Below are 13,494 nucleotides of genomic sequence, written 5' to 3' on the forward strand. Positions count from 1 at the left end.
CACTATATTGGAAATGAACTTTACAACTTGTGGAGGAGGGAAGGAGAGGAGGGAAAGTGGGAGGGAAAGAGGAAGGGGTAACAATGTTTGACAAGAAATGTACCATTACCTTATTTATGAAACAAAAACCCCTCTGTACATGTACATCACCTTTGCAATAAAATTTAAATTTAAAAAAAGAAGGTTTTTCTTAAATATGTTTAGTGGACTAGTGGGATAGTGTCTCTAGGGATATGAAAAAAATAAGAGCTGGAGTTTTAATTAAGTAGTTACATCATGAAAGTCTATTTAGAATATTGCCTGTTCTTTTTGGTTCCACATTGTGATTTTTAAAATTAATACTTATTTTTGTAAAGCCCTTTTGATATTACTTTTCTCTTTGTAATTGAAAGTGGTGAAAAAGGCAATATTTATTGAATATTTTTAAGCCCTGAAAAATAGTAATAGAATTGGCTTTATATAATTGCTATATATTATTGTTATATATATGTAAACTTATTATTTGGACTATTGCTACATGTATAGTACATGGTTTGTTAATGTTAGCTGTTATTTTTACATTAGAGTAATCCTGGAAAAGATTTGAAATAAGCCAGTTTGTCTCACTTTAAGATTAAAAAAAAAAACAAAAATAGAAACCCTAATGGTCAAGATATATTGCATGTACTATGTTGGTGCCTACTTGAATTAGGTTACTCACGGTTTCCTTTTTATTCTATTAATTAGATTTTTTTGGGGAAAGAATTTTCCATTTTGCTTCCACCCTCTCATATGGACCTCTGCCTCGATTTCATGACACTCGTTTCATTACCTTTTCATTCATTGCCAAATGTGTATATGGCAAGCCCAACTTGTGCCCTGCCAGCAACATTATAACCCTTAATACTTTTCACAAATGAAGATGCACTGGTGTGATTCTGTGAGCTATGCCTTGAAATTATTTCTTTCAAATATTTTTTGACAAAGCGGACACCCAGTACTATTTATCCTGAAGTTTATCCCTAACCTTTGCTCTGAATATAGTTAGCTATTATTAAAAAGATGAAACACGAGGAGAAAATTATTCTCTGTATCTGTTGTATGCTTTGAAACTCTTCTATAGTTTTTGTTCTCAGTTTTAGATACTTTTCTGTTTTTAACCAAAGTAGAAATATAGTTTGTAGTCTGTAGGTTGGGTGACGGACTTAGGTCCATACACTTGATTAATAATATATATGCACTGAAAACTTATTCTCCACTTCTCATTTGTCAATTTACATCTATTAGAAATGAGTAAACCTTTCTTTTTTTCTCCTCAGTATCCTGTATAATCCAGTCATAGGTTTCTTCCAAATCCTTCAAAATTATTGAGTACTTGTAGCATACTGATTGGATATGTTTCTCACAGATGAGTTCATGTATTTTCTCACTTTCTTAAATTCAAAATATGTAAGCCCAGCCCAGTGGTCTGGATTTTTAAGATCATGATAAAACAAAGAAAATGATTTATATATTTTCTTTATTTTTAGCTTTAACCAGATCTACAATTTATTTGTTGACTTTCATGATTTTTTTTTCTGATCCTGGGACTTGAACTCAGGGCCTGGGATTCTTTGGCTTAAGGCTTCTCTTCTACCATTTGAGCCACAGCATCACTTCTGGCTTTTTCTGAATAGCTTATTGGAGATAAGAGTCTCATGGCCTTTCATGCCCAGACTAGCTTCGAACTCTGATTTTCAGATCTTAACTTCTTGAGTAGCTAGGTTTACAGGCATGAGCCACCTGCACCCAGCCAAGACTTTTGTGATTAAAAGAAAATATTTTTAAGTAGTTGTGCTCAGGAGTTTCAGTTCAGCATGTCATTTTATGAGTATAATGCATCTTGATTAATATCACCCCTTCCATCATTCTCACCCATCTGAAATCTTTCTTTTTTTTTTTTTAGTACTGGTGTTTGAACCCAGAACTTTGTACTTGCTAAGCAGATGCTGTGCTACTTGAGCACCTCTGCTAGTCCAATTTTATGTTGCCCATTTTCAAGATAGGACTTTATTTCACATCTGGGTAGGCCTACACAGCAGTCCTCCTATTTGTGCTTCCTTTTGTCTCTGGGATGAAAAACATGTGGAACTACACCCAGACATTGTACTCCCCCCATCCACACACAGTTTAGGTGCCATTGGGCACACATTGAGTGAGATGGAATCTTCTGAACATTTAAACATAGGCTGGCTTCTAACAGTGGTTCCTTGATTTCCACATCTCAAGTATGTAGAATTACATATAGTCTTTAGCCATGTTATCTGTTTAGCCACCTACTCTTTTTCAAAATAAAGAAGAAAGATAATCTTCTGTGTTGTAATCAAAGTTGTTTTTCTGCCATTGGTACAGGACATTTTTTTAATTTAAATATTTTTATTCCCATTAAGTAGCTGTACAAAGGAGTTGCCATTCAGTAAAGCAGTTTATGAATACAAATGCATCTTGATCAGTGTCACTTTTTTCAACATTCTTACCCGTCCCTCTCCACCTACCTTTTCTCTTCTTAGTTTGTAAGATACACATTGAAGTTTTGACTACATTCACCCTGTTTTCTTTTTCTTAATTCTTCTACCTTCCTCTCCTTGACCCCACTCCACTCCTTTCAAGTACCCATTTCCTGGTGTTTATATTGCTGAACTATGGACTTTGCCTTTCTAGGGAGTTATACTGCTGAGTTTTCCCCTGAATCTTCCTTATTTCAGTTAAGTGTACATTTATGTACACTTCTGCACCACCCAAGGTATTTACTTATATTTCTTTGCAAATGATGCAATATCATTGTTTCTGATAGATGAATCAGATTCCATTTTCTTTTCTTTCTTTCTTTCTTCTTTTTTTTGGGGGGGGGTCAGTTGTGGGGCCTGAACTCTGGGCCTAGGTGCTGTCCCTCAGATAATTCAGCTTAAGGCTAGTGCTCTATCACTTGAGACACAGCACCACTTCTGGATTTTTTTGCTTATGTGGTGCTGAGGAATCTAACCCAGGGCCTCATGCATGCAAGGCAAGCACTCTACCACTGAGCCACCTTCCCAGACCTAGATTCCATTTTCTTGATCCATTCATCCACTGAGGGGCATCTGTGTTGATTTCATATCTTGGCTATGGTGAGTAGAGCTCCAGTGAATGTGGTTGTTGTGCAGGTGACCTATCGTGTCCTAGTTTGTAACATTTAGGATGAATGATCTGGAGTGGGATTGCTGTGTCATAGGGTAATTCTATGTTCAGTTTTTTGAGGAACTTCCATATTGCTTTACAGAGTGTGTATTAGGATCCCATTTGCCCACATCCACATCAGCATTCTTTGTATTCTTGATGATTGAAAATCTAGGTGGGAAATAAATAATGGTAATTTGTATTGCTGCATTCCATTTTTAACAAAAAGGGAATAAGTAAATATTATAGGAAAAAAAGTAGACAGTAATTAGAAACTAAGATCTTTGTCATCTAATATTTGACATAGAAATATTTAAATATCTTATGTTCATTTTAGCTTATTTACATATATACTACTCAAATTTTTAGACACTTTGTAAGGTAAAATATTGCTTGAGCTAAACAGGATCTATCTATCTATCTATCTATCTATATCTATCTATCTATATCTATCTATCTATCTATCTATCTATCTATCTATCTATCTATCTATCTATCTATCTATCTATCTATCTATCTATCTATCTATGGTTGTATAATAGAGGGATTCCTCAGGATGACAACTGAGGATTGCCAGTTGGTATCAGATGGAAGAGTGTTGTGGCGACTATATTCATTGCACATTTTGGATTAAAATTGAGCAAATTGCTCATTGCTTTTGAGTATGTTGTCCCTGAGTGCATGGACTTCTCCTTTAACATTCATTATCACCTTAAGTGAAAATGTGCCCGAGTGCTTTCTGTTAGTGATTCTGAGAGTTGACACAGGAAGAAAGAGAGACATTTGGGAAAGCTGACTTTTGTGACTTCTTAATTACATACACTGTTCTGTGAACCTGTCCTCTGTAGTTATTTGCTGTTTTATTCCTCATTTGAGATAGTTGACTTCATTTGTTTCATTCATTTATTGAAGCTAGACTGCATGAAAACAGTTAGTACAAGGAAAAGCTGTACAGCATGTTTTGTTGTTCTTTATTTTTTCTCAAAAGGGATATGTTATGTTGTCTCACATGAAAGGAACTTAGATTTCTTATTACAGGCTAAATTTGGTAGTAGAGGCTTAACTGTACTGAGTAGCATTTTGTTGAAAACCTTGTCAGTTTTCTTCCTATTGTCACACTAAGCCTAGCAAAACATTTAGCTCTGTAGAAAAGAGATGCAAATATCCTGGTTGATCATGATGAATACATAGGTATTTGGAAAGTTCTTGAAGTAGAATAGGTGTGCTTAACCCATTATATATTTAGATGTCCTTGTTGTAATAATAAAGATGCATCATCATGTATTTTATAGTATATCTTATATTTAAGCCAGGCACAGGTGGCTCACATTTGTAATCCTAGCTGCACAGGAGGCTAAGATCTAAGAAGTGATGTTTGAAGCCAGATTTGAAAGACAAATCACAGAGATTGATGTCTCTAGTTAGCCAGCAGAAAGCTGGAAAGGAGGGTATAACTCAAATGTTAGACCACCAGCCACGAGCAGGTTTAATCCCTGACAGAAACATGTATGTTTCATTTCTTTAGATGACAAATTTAAAAAATATATTTTATTATTATTGTAGAGGTGATGTACATTACCTAAGTCAGCTAATGAGTGATTTCTTTTTGAACCATGTTGCCCCTTCTCTCTTGTTCTCTCCGAGATTTCCCCTTCTTTCCCCACCCACAAGTTGTATAGTTCATTTTCCACAGTGTCTAGTATCACTGCTGTATGTCTTCACTCTTTGTCCTACCCTTTCTGTGCCCCTCTTACCCTCCAAAAGACAAATAAACTAATGAACAAGACAAAAGGAAATGACAACAAAAACAACATCTATGACAATTTTTAATGTTAGCTTTGGTTCTCATTTATTTCCATTCAAAGCTCTAGACTAAATTCAGACAGACACAGATACAGATATGCACAACTTGTTTCTTTTCTCTAGGTTTTCTGTGCATTTCCCTCCCCACTTCTCTCCACTGTTGTTTGTGATAGTTTCCTTCATATAAAGAGAATCTTATCTCTCCCTTTAATGTATATTTGATTCCATCATTAAGACTTAACTCAGTCACACCCAAGCCATGAAACTTTGCAGATATGAGACAATACGTCTATTGACCTAACTTTGTTCATCCTTTCTAAGCTCTTGTCTTCACTAGGCCTTGAACTTGGTCCCAATCCTTGTCAAGACAAACCACTTTTAGCAAGAATCCTGGAAGGTCACTGTATATACTCTCCACCCCTTACCCAGCATCTAACCATCTTGCCTGCCCTTTCAATTATTCTGTTAGGTCAGGTTAGCCCTTCGTGCCTCCTTTTAGTACTTTTTCATTTACTAATTCCTGGAGAAAGAGCCAACCTATCCCCCTTTATAATAGTATTGGGGTCCAGGCCAAATGCATAACAAGAGACTGACAGATGGTTTTGGGAGATAGGGATTTGTAGCCAGGATATAAGAAGGTTGTTTTTTTTTTTTTTACTGGTGCTTTCTTTTTTCTTTCTTTTCTTTTCTTTTCTTTTCTTTTTTTGGCTAGTTTTAGTTCTGAACTCAGAGCCTTGTGATTTCTAAGGAAGTTCTTTCTTAAGTTGCCCACTTAAAGGTCTCAGTTCTTCTAAGTTCATGTAGATGGTTTTAAAGAGTTAAAATCTGCTGGCATATTCATCATGGACATGATATGATTATTGTTATCTATCATGGCATCTGGAACACTCCATTAGGCTAAATTTTAGCCAGGCCATCTTAGAAACAATGTGCCTCATAAGACTGCCTCTATGTGACTATTTCCCCAATCAGTCCATTGCTGCTTTGTTAGCAAAGTTGTCTTTGTCAATAAACCAAAATGGATAGGACTTATTAAATTTCATGAAAGACAGATGTTCTAAGGTCATTTTCCTTAAATGGAAAAGGTAAATATGAGCATTCATAGGTTCTTGCCTTAGACTTCCCAGTAAAAGAATAAAGGACCATATAGTCATGCACCAAGTAAACAATCAACCATGAAATTTCTGTAGGAAACTATTTTTGGAAAAGTGTCTGCCTATGAAAAGAATCCTGTAGAAGCTATATGGACCTAAGTTGAAGAGTTTACCTCTAAATCCTGGGATTATTGTTGATTTAAATTTTACCTGTATTGTGCAAGTACACTACTAGAAACCTAGAACAATATTATGATTAGGATATGACTTGTGAATACTATTATAAAATATATTGTTTTATTTTGTTTCTTAATAAATGATGAAAAACAATGTTTGATTACCCAGGTATGCAAAGTGGACCTCTAGTGATGATGATTTAGAACCACTTACTGAACTACTTCGTATTTCATTTTCCTTGTAAAGTGAAGTAATAGTATCTATTACACAGAGATGAAATAGGTAATAAATGAGACATTGTTAAAAGAGTCCTGGTCCTAGGACCTGTCATAATGCCTGAACAGCAGTTTTCACCATCAGTGATAATTTAAAGCCTGTCTGTCTGTCTGTGTCTATCATCTTTTCATATTTCTCTCTTTTGTCTTTCTGCTCTTGTTTCCTTTTTTCTAAACACTTTTCCTGTCTCCCTCTTTAATTTCTTTTCTGATTTTCCTCTCACCTTCCTTCTTTCTTCTCCCTTTTTAGTTTACAGTCATAGTTCTTTCTCATACCAAATGTCAGTAATTGTTTTGAAAAGGCCATTCTTTATTCCTTAGTAATACATTAATTAGGATAAGCCCTGCTCTTTAACATGTGATTTTTTTCAGCTGTATATTTAATGGGATAATTTTTTAAATTGACACTCTACTTGCCTTTGTAAATTTATTTTTAGGAGAATAGTCATTTAGATTTAGGTATCTGATGATGCTGTATAGCACTATAGCACTATTCTATAATCCTTCTTACTATAAAAGACATATCTAAATAAGTTGTTTGATATTATTTTGAATTTTAAAGTATATTTATTCACATTTTCAATGATTATCAAAGTAGTCATTTTCTTGTTGGATCGACTCCTCTAGTTTCCTGGTCTTTTCACGAGGCTATTGAGAATTTTTTTTCTGTTAATTAGTTCCTAATGTATATTTGTAGTCAAAACAGAAACAGAAAATTGTAGCTTACTATCCTAGTTACAACACCAAACTCAAAGAGTATGTGCTTGTTTTGTTTTTTGTTAGAATGGGTAGAGTGTAGTCTGAACTCTGAATAGTCCTGCCTTGATGAGTCTCTAGAGCTGCTTTAATTGTTTTCTCCTGCTGTTCCAAACTTCATTTAATTTTGCATGTCTATTTTTGAATGGGAAACACAAGATCTCTGTGGTTAATGCTATGCAAGAACGAGTGTATTGGGATACCTCAAAGCCTTGCAGTGGATGTGTGATGTGCTTTTTGTTACATTGTGATAACTTGTTTCAACATGCTTTTTTTTCCAGAGCAGTTATTAGCAGGTCCGATGTACATTCTTTTGCTAAAGAATAAGAAACATTTATAACTGTTAAGAAAAATAGAATACCATGCTTTAAGCGTGTCTTTGGACCAGGAAGCTTGAAATGTTGTTAGGTTGAGTATCTGATTTTGTCCTCTTTCCTTTAATCCCAGTCATGCAATGATTGAGACTCACACTGTGTTGTTTGAATTAGTCTTTTTTTTTGTTTTTGTTTTTTTTTTTAACAAAGAAAATCATGAATGAATGAATTTGACTTTAACTTTTAGATATAGTGTTGGATATTTATGTTAAGTTTAGCCACAGTATTATGTAATTCAAGATTAGGGAAACATCAAGTATATCTATTTCTTTTCTGCTTTTTAGAAACATTTTCTGTGGGGACCAAAAATAAGACTGCTGGAGATAAAAATCTGTTTGAAGTGGCATCTTGACCTCAGAGAGAGAAAATTTGGTTTGTTAGAAATGTAAAAATGTGGGATTTTCAAAGCCCTCAGTAATGTGTTTCTCCAGATAAGTACACTTGAAAGTGGGGCTTGGAAAAAACAAAATTTCTGAGCATCAGCTGCAGTTTTTATGTTTGATGTTTCTTTGCCTTTACTCCATCTCTTTTTCCTTCATTTTCAGCACATCAGGTCCATGTGCTTAAAATAGAAGCATGTTTATGGAGACAAACTTAGTGGACTAACATAGTAAGATTCAGATCTCACTAAGTCTGGGAATCAATGTTAAAACTCTTCTTAAGGAATTATATTTTACTTATTTCTAGTGAAACCAACTTTTCTCATCAAATTCTCATGGGCCTTCTCTTGTCATTTTAGCAGTGTTGTGTAGCCACCTGTCTTTACATCTGTTGGTACCTCCCATGCTCTCCTCTCCTCTCTTACTATGTAGCCTAGGCTGGACTCAAATTCACAATCCTTTTGTTTCAGCCTCTAGAGTATTGGGATTACAAGTGTGCACCACCATCCCAGGCTTTTGATGTGATCTTCTCTCCTGTGGGAGATACATGCAGATTACTTCTTGTTCACTGCAGAATAGTTTCTTGCATCAAAAGGAGGTATTTTATTTTGTAAGTTCTGAGGAATGTACAATCAACTCACTACTACTCTTGAGAGTTCATCTATCAAAATAGATGATAAAAAGTCTCTCAAAACTAAATAGCTGAACCTCAAACCAGATGTTGACCACTCAGCTCTGTGGGAATTGGGGAGAACTCAAGAGTGAGCTCAGGCTTACCGTCCATATGTAAGATGTTTTTGGCATAGAAAGGTGTGACATTCACTTACTTTCTGTTCTGCTTGCATCCTTGCTGTCAATGACAGCTTCAGTCATAAATGTGCAGAACAAAAGTAGAAGTGAATTAAATTATCAGATGTCTGAGAATATTTGATAGCCCTGTGTTTCTCTGATGAGTTCCATTTCAAGATCTGAGATGATTGTATCATGGAATTTTAAGGAACCTTAAGAGTTGAGACTATTTTAACACTATCAATTATATTGAGGACCTATAGACAATGGGAATCTTGAGTTAGCCTCAGTCATAAAAGAATTCTATGAATTTCATCCGCGGAAGGAAGCGATTTTGACCTTTCCTGTGTACATCCTTGTTCTACCTCCTACAATACATATTAAGGACGGATTATTGTTCAGTTGATTGCTGAGCAGTTAGAAAGCAAAATAGTGAATAAGAGATGAAAATGATAATAAATAGCCTTATTTTCTGATCAGGTTGTTAAACCAGTGGATGAGAGAATACCTCATATCATGAATATCTTATTTGTTTATTAAACATGGGTAAATGTTTATGACTACCTAAAAGTGTCACAAGCTGGTAGCTGTGTGTTGTTACTTGTGGTGATTTGGAAGAGGCTGAATAACTAAGAACAGCAGGGATTCTAGAATCTCCTTTACATGGTAAGGGTTTGGCTCATTTGTTCACTATTGAGCCCTAACTGTATGAAAGAAAAGGCTAGGTATATCTGCCTGCACTTGGTAATATTTTCCTTAGTACTTTCTCTTGAGACAAAATAAAAATGGATGAGAGAGGCAGAATATATTAAATTTCCCAGGGTTTATTAAATTTCTTTTTAGGTATATTGCTTTAATTTCCTTTATATCCTCCAGTCATAATTTCTTCTAGGTGTTAGCACATGGACATTTTTTTAGAGATGACCTAGATAATTTTTGTAATTTTGTTTTATTGTATTTTGTTATCCTATTAATTTGAGGTAAGTAATGGAATAGAAAACCTGTAGGCTTTCCTATGAGAATTTTTTATCTGTAAGGAAATTCTCTTTGACCATCATCTTTTCAAATTACAAAATATACCCTGAGTGAAGCAAGGGGTTTACTTTATAGAGTTTGTAAATCTTTGAATGAGAAAATGAATGAATAGATGAATAAAATAATGAGCTATTCTCTTTATTCAAAGCTTTCACACTTTCATTCTCATTTAATAATTTTTAATCTATGATATAAAGGGTATAAAGAAGTGAAGGCAGGTTTCTGAAGTTGGCAGAGGTTGGATTTGAACCAGTTTGAATGCCTGATCCACTTCAGCACAGCTTTGCCATCCTATGTCCCAGTTGTCTGGACATGGAGCTGTCTAGGCTAAGTTTGCTGCTTTGCTTTGTGCTGTAATCAGAATCTCCACCCACGTGATGATCCTGGATTGTATCTTACAGCAAAACCACGCTGCTGGCAATGGCAGGTTTATAACCTAATAGCATAATAGAAGATCACTAAATAAAATGGTTCTCTGTGTAGCTTAGAGCATTTTATGGTAATATCAACAATTTTTGAAACATTTTTCTAGCTACATTATTTACCTGAATTAATGTTTCCACTAGAAATCAAACCTTGATTGCCTTCTATTTATTAGCTTTTGATTTAATTAATAAGATGTATTCAAGAGGAACCTTCAGTGTTTTCCTGTAAAGGACTTGAATTTATTGATTTGACTTGAATTTTTTCTTTAAATTATTTTACATCAATGCTTAAATTACATGTTTTGAGCCTTCATAAAGTACTTAAATCTACAAGATAATTGAAAGATACTATATTCTTGTTTATCAAAGAACAATAGCTTCTTTTGATATCTTTAAAAGGACATATTTTTGCATCACTTAGTAACTTAGAACTTCAAGTAATTCAGGCCATCCTAAAGTTTAAGACAGACAGATACACATAATTCTAGAACATTCAAGATTTCTTAATATTTTTTCTGAAAGTATCTCTTTACCAAAGACAGAGCTAATAACTTAACATGTTTATTTGGCCTTAAAAATGAGGGACTCAGCCATTGGTAAGTGTCCAGATATGTAGAGGAAAAACTAATTAAGACAGGAGAAAGTCATAGTGACTCAGGTTAAAGAGCAATTTGATGATCAATATAATTTTTAATGGAAAAACCAATGAAATAATTGGAGAAGAGTGAGATACTGATTAGTAGTCTGTCATCAAATTACTAAACGACAGTGTTTTGAAACATGTATTGAGTGTGAAAAGGTTAATTAACAAAGCATTCTAAAATTTTAAAACTTCTGGAGAATGAAAACTTGTCTGTATTATTTGCATGCATCAACAACAGGGACTTCATATTCTACCTCAAAAAAGAAAGTAAAGGAACAGTTAAATAAAGCATGAAAGTTGATGTTGAAAGTTTAACAGAATGCTTAATATTTCTGGAATTTTTGGAAATAATTGTATGCCTTATATTTTATTGTGCATATGTACGGGCAAATGTAAGTGTATTTTAACAGTATCTCTATACATTCAGTAACACACACCCTGTACTAGGAAAGTTCCAGGTATTGAGCACTTATCAGTTAATAGATCTCTTAACTCCAGAAGCTTGTAGTGCCCTATAAATTTTAAAGAAATTTTAATTTCAGATAATATGATACATAAAATCTCAAAGTCAACCATTGCATTTCTCATGGCCTATAAAAATGGAACACTTGGAAATTTAATTTATGCTGATTTCAGAATTAGAATTCCATAATGTGGGTCTTTCTCTTTTAAACAGTGACAGAAAGTATGTTCAATTCTTTTTCCTCACTACAGAATTATACAAGTTGGTCTACGTGACTACTCATAGGAGTTCCAACTTTAATTACATTTAGATACTCAGTTAAAGGCTTGCCTGCTTTCAATGTATACTGACTAGTCATTGCTTTGTGGATTTTAAGTATATAATTTTCAAAAGCTTTACAACTTTGGTGGGGGGGGGGTGGGGAGGATTGGGTGAGGGGGGCGTTGGGGAGGATGGGAAGGGATGGGAAGGGGAAACAAAGGAGGAGGCTACAATGCTTGATAAGAAATGTACTCATTATCTTGCCCATGTAATTGTAACCCCTCTGTATCGTATTTTCACAATAAAAATTAAAAAAATAAATAAATAAAAATAGTTTTCAAAAGCATGAGGACCCTTTATTTAATAATTCAGTTCCTGTACATGCAAGTCAATACTTCTCAAGAGAAATGTGGAGGTTTTATGGGAAGAAGGTTGTGTATGTATGTGTTTTATGGGTGAGGGGAAAATATCTGTAAATGAAGGGAAAATTCCAAGTCATTCCTGGAATCAGTTACTGCCTCCTCAGGGAGCCAGTGATGAGCTCAACTGGGCTGAGAAAAATCTGTACAGATGTCAGCACTGACTGCCTTGCAGCCTCAAGTCCTGCCAAAGGCTCCCTCAGTCCTGAAGGACAAAGTACAGTCTCCAGCTGAACCCATATGCATAATCATTTCTTTATGCCTGCACCTGGGTACCTGGAGCACAAATAGGATTAGAAGAATCAAGGTTATGTATGAGGAGTAGAGATTGTGGAGCAGAAAAACAGCAGGTACATCTATCCTCCCAGCTGAAAGCCAAGGGAAAAAGTCAGCACAACTTCTAATCTGGAGGACAAGCCAAATTGTGGAGCCTTGTAACCGGATGTCCTTATGGCATTACCAAAACCTATAATAAAATAACAGAAGTCCATCAATTCAGAAGGAAATGCCACTAGCTATGGTTGGGCTTTGGTGAATGCCTTGGCCTTTGTTTCTGTTTTTGCATTTTGAGCAAAAACAGACAAAGTAGATATAATTTAAAAAAATTGAAAATTTTAATTTCTTTTTTTTTTAATTTAAATTTAAATTTTTATTTTTTGTGAACACACTGTACAGAGGGGTTACAATTACACGGGCAGGTTAATGCATACATTTCTTAGCAAGCATTGCAGCCTCCTCCTTTGTTTGAAAATTTTAGTTTCAAACTCAGGTACTGGATTGTCTGGGCCACATGAACTCTCCTTTATGATGATTCTCAAGATTTTTGGTAGCATTATAAATTGCAAGAAGAAACCATTTTTGACCTATCAATCTGGCAAAATCAAACATTATTGTATTATTGTATAGTTGATAGAGGGAAGGAATAAGAAGTTTCACGTTACTATAAGAAAGGCTAAATTTATCCTTTATCTACCATACATTTCTAATATTCATCAAAGTTAAAAAATTAAATATGCATACCTTTTGAACTTCCAATTCTTTTTAAAGGAATTTATCATACAGACATGCTTATGAGTGAAATTTCATATATAAGAATATACATTTCACCATTAAGGTAGCAAAAAATTGGGAACAAGCTAAATGCCCAATAGTAGAGGACTGGAATTAAATTTATTATGCTCTGTTATACAAAGGAATACCCTATGGCCCTTTAAAAACTAGAGGCACTTTTCTGTGAATTTATAATTCATAAATTACCACATTGTTAAAGGACAAAAACAATATATAGTATACTTTGTATTACATACTATTATTTGTTTATATATGCTCTTTACATGAATATGGATGTGTGCATTAATTTTTGTGGTATATATGGAACTCTATAGATGTGAAAATAAGTAAAGAATAATGGTTAGTGCTGACATCT

General features: G+C 34.4%; 1 protein-coding gene across 6 annotated transcripts in view; it reads left to right on the plus strand.

Moving 5' to 3' along the window:
* Cdk14 (cyclin dependent kinase 14) overlaps positions 1 to 13,494 on the plus strand; it is a 558,419-nt gene that overhangs the window by 149,994 nt on the left and 394,931 nt on the right. The gene's annotated exons all lie outside the window — the stretch shown is intronic.

The sequence above is a fragment of the Dipodomys merriami genome, unplaced genomic scaffold (genome assembly GCF_024711535.1).
Source record: "Dipodomys merriami isolate MVZ:Mamm:240054 unplaced genomic scaffold, mDipMer1.0.p SCAF_5, whole genome shotgun sequence".
NCBI lineage: Eukaryota > Metazoa > Chordata > Mammalia > Rodentia > Heteromyidae > Dipodomys > Dipodomys merriami.